General features: G+C 45.3%; 1 protein-coding gene across 1 annotated transcript in view; it reads left to right on the top strand.

Moving 5' to 3' along the window:
* The first annotated feature begins 248 nt into the window (after nt 1–248).
* The window catches only part of ARHGEF37 (Rho guanine nucleotide exchange factor 37), a 110,802-nt gene continuing 98,693 nt past the window's right edge, over nt 249–12,357 (top strand). Inside the window, exon 1 of the mRNA XM_015412643.1 lies at nt 249–316. The gene's annotated coding sequence lies outside the window, so the exon portion shown is untranslated. The remainder of the gene's footprint in view (nt 317–12,357) is intronic.

The following is a 12,357-nucleotide window of genomic DNA, read 5'->3' as shown; positions in this document are numbered from 1 at the left end:
CAGCAGGGATACATTCTTTCAGCTCACAAGTAAACATATTTAAAATTGCATCAGCGTGGCTGGCAACGTTGCCCATAGAGCTTGTGCTCTAACAGGCTCAACAGCTTTTCCCCTCATAATGCTTCCCTTGCAAGTCTTTCACTGGTGGCTTTTCAGTCAAGCAGGGAAAACAGAGTTTAGGTACTGTGAACCCGGAGCAACTCCAGGGGGCTGGCCTCTTAAGCAAATCTGGTGCAAAATACAAATGGGTCTGAAGTGAAAGTACCATCAGGACTACAGGACTCCCTAGAAGACATCGAAAGGAAGAGCAGCTAGGGTAAGAATATGGACTTAAGTTTTCAAAGTTCCAGTGGTAAACAAAACGTTCTTTAAAATGTGATGTATACTGATGCCAAGGGATATGCAAAAACATTGATAGCAGCACAGATGTGGCAAAGGTACTGATACAGGATCAGAAGTTTAGAAAGTAAAGACCTGGGTTAATTCATAGTATTTCTAAAAAGTAAAATAGATCAGAAATATAATTTTGCCCCAACCACATTTTATTTATTTATTTGTGTGTGTGGGCGCGTGTGTGTGTGTGCATGTGGGTGATAATCCAGCAAGGACTGTTTCAAAGACCACAGTAATATCTCTAATGCAAACGTGATAGTTGGGAAAGAAGGAATGTTTGATACCCACTGTTTTTTTTAAAAAAAAATGTTGGGGAAAATGTGCTTCATTTCTGGAATGAGAAGTACACAACATATCAAATACTGATCTTCTAGACCCCAAACAAAAGAATGAAAGCAATGGGTAGACCCCAAACAAAAGAATGAAAGCTGAAGAGACAGAGGGTAACCTTTATGGTGTTCACATTTTCCCCCCTGTGGTTTTTAATGAATGATATGAGCTTGGCACAGTGCGGACGTATTCAGCCTCCTAAGAAACATAATTAAACATAACTGAAAGTCAGTCTTTAAAATGATGAGAAAACAACATATGACAGAGCAGTTTGTGTTTCAACACATGCTGAAAATACTGTCAAGCAGGTGCTCAGTGCACTGGCTTGACCACATTCCAAGCAGCACTTAATACGGCAGCTGGTACACAGGTTGAAACGCTCTCTCTCAGCCTACCTGTTTCAAAAGGAGGTGGTTGTGAGGATAACATTTAGGAGGGTAGGACAATGTTGTAAGCCACTTTGGGTCCCCACAGGGGAGAAAAGTGAGGCATCATAATAATAATAATAATAATAATAATGACGACGGTGATAATGATGATGATGATAACAGTATCTATTTTCTTCAGTAAATATATAATTTAAAATAACATGAATATACATCTTAATCACCTGCAACAAATAACTGCGTATTTATTGGGCAATAATAATTATTATAGTAATAATAAAGAGCATATCTGCAAATTAGTATTTTCAGCTCCTTTGTGTTGTCAATGTTTAGGTGAATTGAACAGCAGAAAAGCTACTATTCTCCCTGTTGCAATTCCCCCTCCCCCTGTTTCAGGATTACTGATTTTTAATCAAGTGAGGGGGCAGTGTTTTATATTGTTTCTATTTGTCTTTGAACAAAGATTCTCTTACAGTGCAAAAAAACCCCACAAACTCCTCAAAAGAAGGGTAAGTAAGATATGATAATAGAGTACTGGAGCTGGATTATGCAATGTCCAGCACTATCAATATAAAAAGCACATATTTTGTAGTGGATGCATGTGTGCAGGAGGGAAAGCAGCATGGTATAGCCTGATATTGTTAGATTTCAGAAGCTAAACAGGGTCAATACTTGGAAGGGAGACTCTGTAGTGGAAGGCAATGGCAAACCACCTCTGCTTTTCATTTGCCTTGGAAGCCCCTTGCTGTGGTATTACCATAAATCGGTTGTGACTTGACAGCACTTTACACACACACACATATGTGCAAGCTTGATATAATTCCAGATAATATCTCAAACCACATGAAGTAGTTCTGTTGCCGAAGACAGTCAGGTATTGACTTTTATGCTGCTTGGACAAAGACTGCTAGAGAACCATATTTATTTATTACACTAAGGCTGTGATCAGATGTGCCTTTAGATCTGACATAGCTGCGAATGCCTGATGGATCTAAAGTGCATGATCAGAGAGCAACATCTGGGAAAGGTCCCACAGTTGTTGGCACCCCGTGCTGCTCCACCACAGAAATGGAGTTAAAAGACACCGGGGAAAGTCCGGTCCTAACACTTGCCGATGTGCCACAAACAGTTTCCCTAGTCTGATCGCTCAAGCACAGTCTCAAGCTGTCAGGATGGTCTGCCCATTCTATCCTGACTTCATACCAGCTTTTTCCTCACTTAGCAGTATGCACATAACTGCATACTCCATGGGGAACCCTGCACGCAGAGGTTTGATTCCTTGTTTATGCCCCTGTAAGCCGCCCTGAGCCCGCTTGCGGGGAGGGCGGGGTAAAAATGTCTAAAATAAATAAATATAAAATAAATGTGCATGGGAAACAAAAGGCAAAAAACCCCACTCGCCTGAATGGGGCATCTGATCACACAGTGATGGGCTGAGCTTGCAGCACAAAGGGATGTGCAATAGCACTACTACGAGTCAAATTCCACTGGAGGTAATAGGGGCGCTACCCCTCCACTTCAAATGGCACGTCTGACTGCACCCTTATATTCGATTTTGAAAAGTACTGGGTTCGCTGCATGGAGGACTCAGACAACAACAAGCGTTTGCACACGTTTATTGTACTTCACACTGGAACTAACTAACGGCCCTGCAAGATCAACTATGTACACACCCACCCAGCACACACCCAGTCCCGTTGGAGGGTTTGAATTTCCCACCAAAGTTGCTATTGGTGAATGCTGGGGGAATTAGGATCCTAGGCTTCAATTGTCTTAAGGAACCAAGCTCCTTACTGTAGCCACGGACGCCTGGTGGTGGCCTGCATACATAACACTCCCCCCCCATAGTTCTGACCCTACCTATGTAATATAGTCCTGCAAATAGGCGGGGAGTCGGCGCTCGTTGAGGGAATGCCAGGGGGCTGGTACTGGGTCACTGGCGATGGGTTCCGGTTGATGGGCTGTGACCTGTGGCTGGGGTGCCTGTTGCAATGGCTGAAGTGCTTCTGGCTCTGTTGGTTATGGCGGTGTTTCACTTGGCGTGGCCTCCTCGATGCTCGGAGGGTCGGACTGAATTCTGGGTTCTTGTGTGTGTGTGTCTCGGTTCCCGCAGCCAACTGTGGTGGTTCTCCTGCCTCCGGGAGCTGTCGCCTCCTTAGTTGGTTGAGGTGTTTCTTTAAGAGCCTGCCGTCGTCTGTCGACACCTCGTAAGAGACTGGGCCTGTGACTCTGATAATTCAGCCCGCGATCCAGGGAGGCCTGGTTCCGTAGTTCCAAATGAATACTGGGTCCCCCAGGAAGAACCCTCTTGGAGCCTCGCACCGTTTGACCAACCTCCTTGCCTGGTCTGGGTGTAGTCAATCTAACAGGGTTGTGGGGCACCGGCCCATCAGCAATTCTGTGGGGCTGTGGCCGGTGACGGGGTTAGGTGTTGTCCTCTGGGTCAAGAGGAAGCGGGCTAGGCGGAACTCCCAGTCCCCATCTGTAATCCTGCTGAGGGCTTCCTTCGCGGTGCGCACCATCCTCTCGGCCTGGCCATTGGTTGCGGGGTGGAAGGGCGTGGATCGGATGTGCCGTATCAGGTTCCTCTGGAGAAATTCCTGGAACTCCACCAATGTGAAGGCTGCCCCATTGTTGGAGACTATTGTGTCCAGCAGCCCATGCGTAGCAAAGATCCGGTGGAGGGATTGAATTATGGCCTTCCTCGATCTCCAGCCACTTCAAGTAGGAGTCAACTGTCACTAAAAATAACAGTCCCTGGAATGGTCCGGCAAAATCGATGAGAAGCCGGGACCATGGTTTGTGGGTTGACTCCCAAGGCTGTGTTGGCACGCTTGGCGGGTTGGGTCGTACTTCTTGGCAGGTTTGGCACCGCCGGACCCATGACTCAATCGTGGCATCGATTCCCGGCCACCACAGTTAGCTCCAAGCCAGTGTCTTCATCTGTATGATGCCCGGATGTGCCTCGTCGAGCGCCGTGAGGACCCGTTGACGCAGGGCTTTGGAGACCACGACCCGGTCCCCCCACAGAAGACACCCTTTGAGAGCTCAGTTCATCTTTCCGGGTGCTGAAAGCCGCAAACTCTGGCCCCGGGGAGGTCATGGGCCAACCCCTCACCACCCAGCCCAAGACCCGGGAGAGGACGGGGTCGCGGGCTGAACATGCAGTAATGTTGGCAGCTTGCAGAGGAGGTTCAGGAAGACCTTCAAGGAGCAGAACCCCAGGCGCGGGAGCAGGATTGGTGTCCGTGGTGGGCAGCAGCAGTCGGTTCAGGGCGTCGGCATGTTCCATCACCTTGCCTGGGTGGTGTTCCAGGTGGTACTGGTAGCCAGCCAGGAAGAGGGACGATCTAAGGACACGGGGTGACAGGACTTGGGGCGTTTGCTTATCTGCTGTGAAGGGGCTGAGGAGGGGCTTGTGGTCCATAGCAATCATGAAGGGGTACCCGTAAACAAAGTTATGAAACTTCTTGACCCCGGCCACGATTGCCAAGCCCTCCCTGTCTATTTGCACGTAATTGCGCTCGGCGGCCGTCAAGGTCCTGGAGTAATAGGCCACGGGAACCTTGTGGCTGTCAGGGAGGATGTGGCCCAGGACAGCGCCAACGCCATAGGGGGAGGCATCACACGCAAGGACCACAGGCAATGATTCATCGAAATGTGCCAATACATTCTTAGAAATCAAGAGCGCCTTGACCCCCCCGGAACGCCGCCACTTCCCTGGGGCCTCAGGACCAAGGAGCTGACTTGTCTAGGAGGCGGTGGAAGGGCTCTGCTACTGTGGCCTTGTGTGGCAGAAAGGAGTGATAAAAAAATTATTAGTCCCAGAAACGCCTGTAGCTCAGCCTTACAAGTGGGAGCGGGGGCCTCTATGATGGCCTTCACCTTGTCGTTGGCTGGATGGAGGCCCGCCGTGCCAACATGGAACCCCAGAAAGTCCACTGCCGGAACCCTGAGGAGACATTTCTCCCTTTTCACTTCGAGGCCCGCCGAGTCGAAACGTTGCAGGATGGCGCAGAGGCAGGAGGCAAAGTCGTCCAGGGTCGCCACGGTGATGAGGACATCATCAAAAAACGGCGTCAGTGCAGGGATCCCTTTTAACAAGGAGTCCATTAATTGTCCATTACTTGTTTTGAAGATTCCCGGGGCTATGCTTACCCCAAACTGTAGCCTCTTTACCTTAAAAGCCCCCCTGTGCGTGACTATCATTTGTGTCATGGCCGTGGCCTCGTCAACTGGCAACTGCGCCAGATCTAGTTTGCCAAAAATCTTAGTCCCCTTGACTTCCCTTGGACCGGCAGATGCGGGCGAGGTGACCCTGTTTCCCACAAGTGTGGCAATTCACGTCCCGGAACCGGCATGACTTGCACTCGTGTGGCTCATGAGAGACGGCCGGCAGCCTTTGCGGGGTATCCTGTAGCTGTGGGTCCCGGTGGCGAGTGGGTTGGCGGATGAGATGGACGTCCTCCTCACTAGAGTTCTCGGGCGCCGAGTCAAGAAGCACCAGATGAGAAGCTGCCGAGGGTCGGTCGCGGTGGGAGGCCTCATGTGCGATGGCAAGTTGAAGGGCCTTGTCGATCTTGATGTTGGCGGTGCTCATCATTTTCCTGCACAGCTTTACGTCGCTGATGACCCAGCCGAACTGTGTCAGGAGGTTTTCCTCCACCTTGGTGAAGGCACAGTCCATAGCAAGCTGGTGCAGGGCGGCCATATATGCAGTGGCTGACTCACTCAGCTTTTCGATGCGGCCCTGGAACTCAATCCGTCTGGCCAGTGTTGTTGGCTGGGGTGTGAAGTATCTGGTCAGGGTGTCGATGATTTCCTTGTAGGTACATTCGAGGATCGCCCTAGGTGCCAGGAGTCTCTTCGCAAGTCGAACAGTGTTCATGCCACAGGAACTGAGGAGAAGGGCCCATCGTTTGCCCGGATCTGTTACCTCATTGTAGGCGAGGTGGCAGGTCAGCTTGTCCGTCCATGAGTCCCAGAGTTCGGGATGGGCTCGATCAAAGATCTCCAGGTTTCCTCGAGCGGAGGTCATGGCTTTGGCGGGGAGTGGTGTACTGGACGTGGGGCGCGGTGTTGTGCTGCTTGGGAGCGATGCGGGGTGCGGTGGCGTCGGCTGGATCAATGCTCGGTGCTGCACTGGGATGCGAGCCAGGCCTGGCTCAGCGGAATCCCATCCTCATCGCCACTGAAAAGTACTGGGTTTGCTGCATGGAGGACTCAGACCACGACAAGCGTTTGCACATGTTTATTGTACTTCACACTGGAACTAACTAACAGCCCTGCAAGGCTAACTATATACACACCCACCCAGCACACCCCAGTCCCATTGGAGGGTTTGAATTTCCCACCAAAGTGGCTATTGGTGAATGCTGGGGAAAATAGGATCCTAGGCTTCTATTGTCTCGAGGAGCCAAGTTCCTTACTGTAGCCGCGGACCCCTGGTGGTGGCCCGCATACATAACAGATTTTTGTTTCATCAAGAAGTTCAAGGCAATGTAAATAGGGGGTCCCTTAACCTTTATATAATGTCTCATATTCAGGTACAGCAAACCCAGACCTGATTTGCTTCAAAACAGTTGCTTTATCATCATGCATCCATCCTCCTATGAACCCATGACTTGTACTGAGTAGGCCCACTGGCAGCAGGCCTGTCTTGAGGACTTCACAATGAAGTTCACATCCATGTAGCCAGGCTGTTTGGAAAGACATTCCTGGCCTGGTGAAAGAGATAACCATAGGCTTTTTCACTGGGGACACTAGAGGGTGGGGAGTCTTCAGGGCCTAACTCTGTTGTAGGGTGTAGCCAAAATTGGCAATGGAAAGAACCTGGAAGGGACTCCCTGTCCCAGGAACTGAGTTGAAGACTGAGCATGGGACAACCAAGAAATGGGACAATCTTTCTTTCTTAAAGAGAGGAAGCATTCTTGCACAAGTCTGCTTCCACTAAGCCCATGAATTCTGTGTATGAAAGGGAACTTGTTCTGTGTGAGGTTACCAACTGCCTGGAGAAAAAAAACCCCTGTCCTGTCCCTTCAGTAGAGGCTTAATTGGATGTTATTTAGCAGATGATGTTATTTATCTCCATGCCATGAAATGCTTCAGCTGCTTATTTCGGCACACTAAGCCTCTTATAAAGGAACAACATTTGAGGCCAGTGGCACCTTTAAGACAAACAAAGTTTAATTTGGGGTATAAGCTTTTGTGTGCATGCACACTTCATCAAGTGGTTAAGACGCTGAACTGCAGGCTGTGGAAGATCAGTAGTTCAGCAGTTCGAGACTCGAGTTGCTGCATGACGGAGTGAGCTCCCGTCTCTAGTTCCAGTTCCTGCCAACCTAGCAGTTCAAAAGCAAGAAATTGCAAGTAGATAAATAGGTACCACTTTGGTGGGAAGGTAACAGCGTTCCATCCGCCTTGGTGTTTAGTCATGCCGGCCACATGACCACGGAAACGTCTTTGGACAGCACTGGCTCTTCGGCTTTGAAATGGAGATGAGCACAGCAACCCTAGAGTCGGACTAGACTGGCTTTTGAGCAAGGGAACCTTTACCTTTTTACACTTCATCAAGTGTACATGCACACAAAAGCTTATACCCAGAATTAAACTTAATTGGTCTTAAAGGTGCCACTGGACTCAAACTTTGTTCTATTGCTAGATCAACATGGCTACCCACTTGACTCTAACCTCTTATAAAGGGACAGGACATTTTTCTCCTGGCAATATTACAAAGGGGAGACTTATCTACTTCACCTGTGTCTGGTCCATTGCTGCTGTGACAGAAGTAGGAAGAAATCCTTCAGAAAGACAGAGACTTGTGATACCAGGAGCTTCACAATAAAGCACTAACACCTGCAAAAAGGGGTGGGAAAGGAGGTGGAACACTAATCAAGACCAGAGATGAGGCATAGACCCTACCAGCAATTCACCAGGATTCAAGTACACCTTGTGCAATAAGTGTTAACAATGATTAATGATCTGAAAAGCACATGGGCAGCATTGTGCAGATCCAGATAAAGTGTGAATCTGGACCAATCTGTAGAAGGCTGTGATGTAAAGCACCCAGCAGATACTGGCATATGTGCTGCTTTATGTTCACGTTCTCCTCCCTGCAAATAGATATTGCCCATATCTGTCACCTTCTCTTATGCCTATAGAATGTCAGCATGATTCATCCACAATCTTATCTCTCCTTGTTTACTTGCAAACCAGTGTCCTGTAAATAAGCAAGCAGCTGGAAGTTTCGTCTTTATTTACAGTAAACTTGTTTTTCCCAACATAGCCAGAATGTGTGGGAGTCACAGCCTAAAGTACATGCAAAAATGCTCTTGATGATCTGCGCAGAAGTCTTTAAATAGCCCTGCACACCTTGCAATGCCTCAGTTACATCTGACCAACATTTACCAAGGATCCTATGCAAAGAACCTCAGCATTTAGGTCTTATGAGCTTTTCTGATTAACATGAATAATTGTCTCCTGCCTTACTGATGTCATATCTGATGCATAAACTGATTATATCATGCCATTTAAGTAAGCATCATTCTTTCCGGCAGTGGAGGGAAGCATGTGGTGCATAGATGTGGTTGTCAGGAGATGTATAGATGTCACAGGTATTCCATTGTCTCCTGTTGACTTTCATTCATTTCTCAGGCTCGTTTCAATAATGCTCAGCTTTTTGCGCAATCTTTGTAGAATGCTGCACAGTACAGGAAGAAAGCGTATTTGGTGCATGATGTGAGTATTTGTGATGCTTTGTGTGAAGCCCAAGGTTATGCAGGAAAGGACTCAAGGAAGGTGATAGGAATAGACAAATATTTCTAGTTGAGCACTGAGCGAGCAGTACATGATCTATTCACATATCATAGCTGACTTTTAAGATACAGGATTCTCATCCTAAGCAACAAAGAGATGTGACACCAGCTGAATACCACAGAGCTGCAACTTGTTCATTTTGCTTGCCTGCCTATTTGCGTCTGTTCAGCCATCACTTTATGGTGCTATGGAATGATGTATGATGGAAAATTGGAGTCATCACCTTCAGCCTGCCCTACTCCAGTTGTTCTCCAGGACTGTTCACATGACTCAATAGCACTAGTGGAATTCAGTGTCCTCACTGGTATGTGATACCTTTTACTGTGCTCACTTCTATGGTAATCAAAGAATGCAGCCTCTCCAGTTTTTCTTTTTTATATATATAAATATATTTATTGATTTTTCCCCGTAATAAGCCTATATTATACATACATACATAATAAGCAACAAGAATACACATGTTGTTTTTAAACATCACAAACTTTTCCCAGCAACACAGAAAAATCAACTTCCCATCAAATTTCCTTAATTTTACACTCCTATCTGCATTGAAAAAATCCTTATACTATCTTTACATATTTTTATTAAGGATACCACTCATGTCCATGATGTATAGTCTTATTTTAACTTCCTAGTCCATTATCTATCTTTAATCCATTCCACACCTTCCTAGTTGCATCCTGTTGGTTCTTTTACATATAATATAGAGACACCATATAAATATACACCATATTCAATTTTTATATAATTTCTCCCCCCCTATTTTCATATTTCCCTTTTACCCTTTAGAATACTTTAACATTTTGTTAGCATTTCATTTCCATCTTTCAATTTAACTCTGCTGTTTCTTTACCAACCTAAATCCAACATACATACTACCATCTTTAATCAACAAGCATTCTTTCTTTTCCTAATTTAACCAGAAACTTTCTAATACATATTAGTTCTTTGGATTTTTACTCTTCCAAAACTATACAGAGGTTTTACATTCCCTTAAATCTATTATTTTTTATTCCAAATTCATTGTCATTTAACCACAAATCCTGTTAATACCCCAATTAATTAATTACCCCTGTAACTCAGCCCATACATTCATACTCCTACCCAATTCATTAATTATCCCTGTCATTAATATAAATTTACACTCCCCATTTATAGTTAAATATATTATTATTCACACTCCTTCTTACAGTCAAACATTTTAAATTTAATTTAATTTAACCTTAATATTCACTCTCATTCTTTTTTTTTTTTTTGGTAAACAAAGTTTTATTATTTTTCAATCGTAGGTATTCAACATGTATCCATTAAAACTTTTTTTAAAAAGTACATAAACGATTACTTACCCTACAATCCATACACCTTCCCCCCTCCTGTGGCTTCCCGCAATGCTTTCACCCCCTTCCCCTTACTTATATATATTTCATCAGTTGCTAATATCATATTTCTAATCATTTTAAAAGATAACATCTTTTTACTTAGTATTGTTCTAAACACAGTAAATTTTTTGTCACATCCCAGTTCTTTTCCAGATAGTTCTTAAAGTCCTTCCATTCTTCAAAAAATTCTTCGTCTTCTTTGTTGTTCAATTTCTTGGTAATTTTATCCATTTCTGCCATGAACAGAACTTTATGTATCCAGTCCTCAATCTCTGGTACTTTTTCAAGCTTCCAATATTGTGCATATAGCATTCTTGCTGTCGTTATTAAGTACCAGAATAAGGTTTTTTTATCCACATTGACTTCTTCCATTTTTAGTCCCAAAAGCAGAATTTCCGGTGCTTTTTTAAAGGAGCATTGTAATATCTTCTGCATTTCACTATGGATTTTCGTCCAAAAGTCCACAGCTGGTAAAATGAGCCTTCAAGTTTTTTACATTTCCAACATTTATTAGACATATTTTGGTTCATATTTGCTATTTTTTTCGGAGTCATGTACCATCTATACATCATTTTATAACAATTTTCTCTAACATTGGTACAGGTCGATATTTTAATAGAGTTTTTCCACAAATATTCCCAAGAGTCAATCGTCACTTCTTTGTTCATATTTATTGCCCACTTTAACATTTGCTCTTTAACTGTCTCATCTTCCGTATACCATTTTAATAAAGTTTTATACATATTTGAAATCTTTTTTTCCCCTCCTCTTTCCCAAATGCTCTCCATTTCATTTTTCTCCTCTGTAAATCCATAATTTTTTTATCTGTCTTAAACAAATCATAAATCTGCATATATCTTAACCATTCATAGCTAAAGTCAAGTTCATTCTGCTTTTTCATTCCCCATTCTGTCCCCCACTCCACCATCGTCCTGACCCTCCAGCCTGCAGGCTGCTTGACTTCTCTTTGTGAGGATCTCACAAAGCATTTCATAAATACTTCCATGCCTACGTCAGCACATAGTCACAACTAACTTGCCCTGTTGACTTCAACTGAACTTAATTTTCTCTGAAACTGGGTCCAGGGAGCTTTCCAAAATGAAAAGCAAGATCCTGTTTTTATTTAGACTACCAAAATATGCATAAGAATGTCTGACCAAATCTATATTGTATAATTAGTGGGAAGCCTGACGGTACTACAGTAAAAAAAATGACATTATAGAGAAATGTCAGGGGAGTTCTGCTCAGGCAATGTGGCTTTCCCTCCTCCTCCTTCACACTGCATCCCCATGTCTTCTCTAAATCATTTCTGATGGTCAGAGGATGCTCTGGGAAGCCAGAGACCTACAGTCCCAGAATCAGAAAGGGCTTAGATGCCACCTAGCCCAACCCCCTGCTCAGTGCAGGAAATCCAAAGCTTAGATGGATGGCTGTCCCACCTGTGTTTGAAGATATTTAGAGAGGGAGGGGGACCCCCCCTCCCCCCCTCCCCCACTTAAGCAACTGGTTACATTATCAGCTTGCTCTCACCATTAGGACGTTTTTTCCCAGTGGGGCTAACTAAAAGCCACCCTTCTCTAGCTTAAACCCTTCAGATTTCGTCTTGCCCTCTGGAGCACCAGATAACAAATTCTTTGCTCTCCTCCATGTGAAAATGCTCCAAGTATTTAAGAAGCATGTCCAAGTCTCCACTTATTCTTCTCTAGGCTACACACTCCCAGTTCTTGCAACCTTTCCTTGTTGGATTGAATATCCAGATCCCTGACCATTTTTGTTGCTGTTCTCTGAACCCATTCCAATTTGTTTACATCCTCCCTGAAATTCACTTCCCAGAACTGGACACAGGAGTCCTGATGAGATCTGATCAGTGTGGAGCAGAGTGAAAACAGCACAGTGCGGGGTGGTGGTGGTGGTGGTGGTGTTTGCCAGCTCTGGGTTGGAAAATACCTGGAGACTTTGGGGGTGGATCCGGAAGATGGCGGGGTTTGGGGAGGGGAGGGGCCTCAGCATGGCACAATGCCATAGAGTCTACCCTTCAAAGCAGCCATTTTCTC

Source organism: Gekko japonicus, unplaced genomic scaffold (assembly GCF_001447785.1).
Source record: "Gekko japonicus isolate JY-2015 unplaced genomic scaffold, Gekko_japonicus_V1.1 scaffold222, whole genome shotgun sequence".
Taxonomy (NCBI): domain Eukaryota; kingdom Metazoa; phylum Chordata; class Lepidosauria; order Squamata; family Gekkonidae; genus Gekko; species Gekko japonicus.
This window is presented reverse-complemented; position numbering and strand designations above follow the sequence as displayed.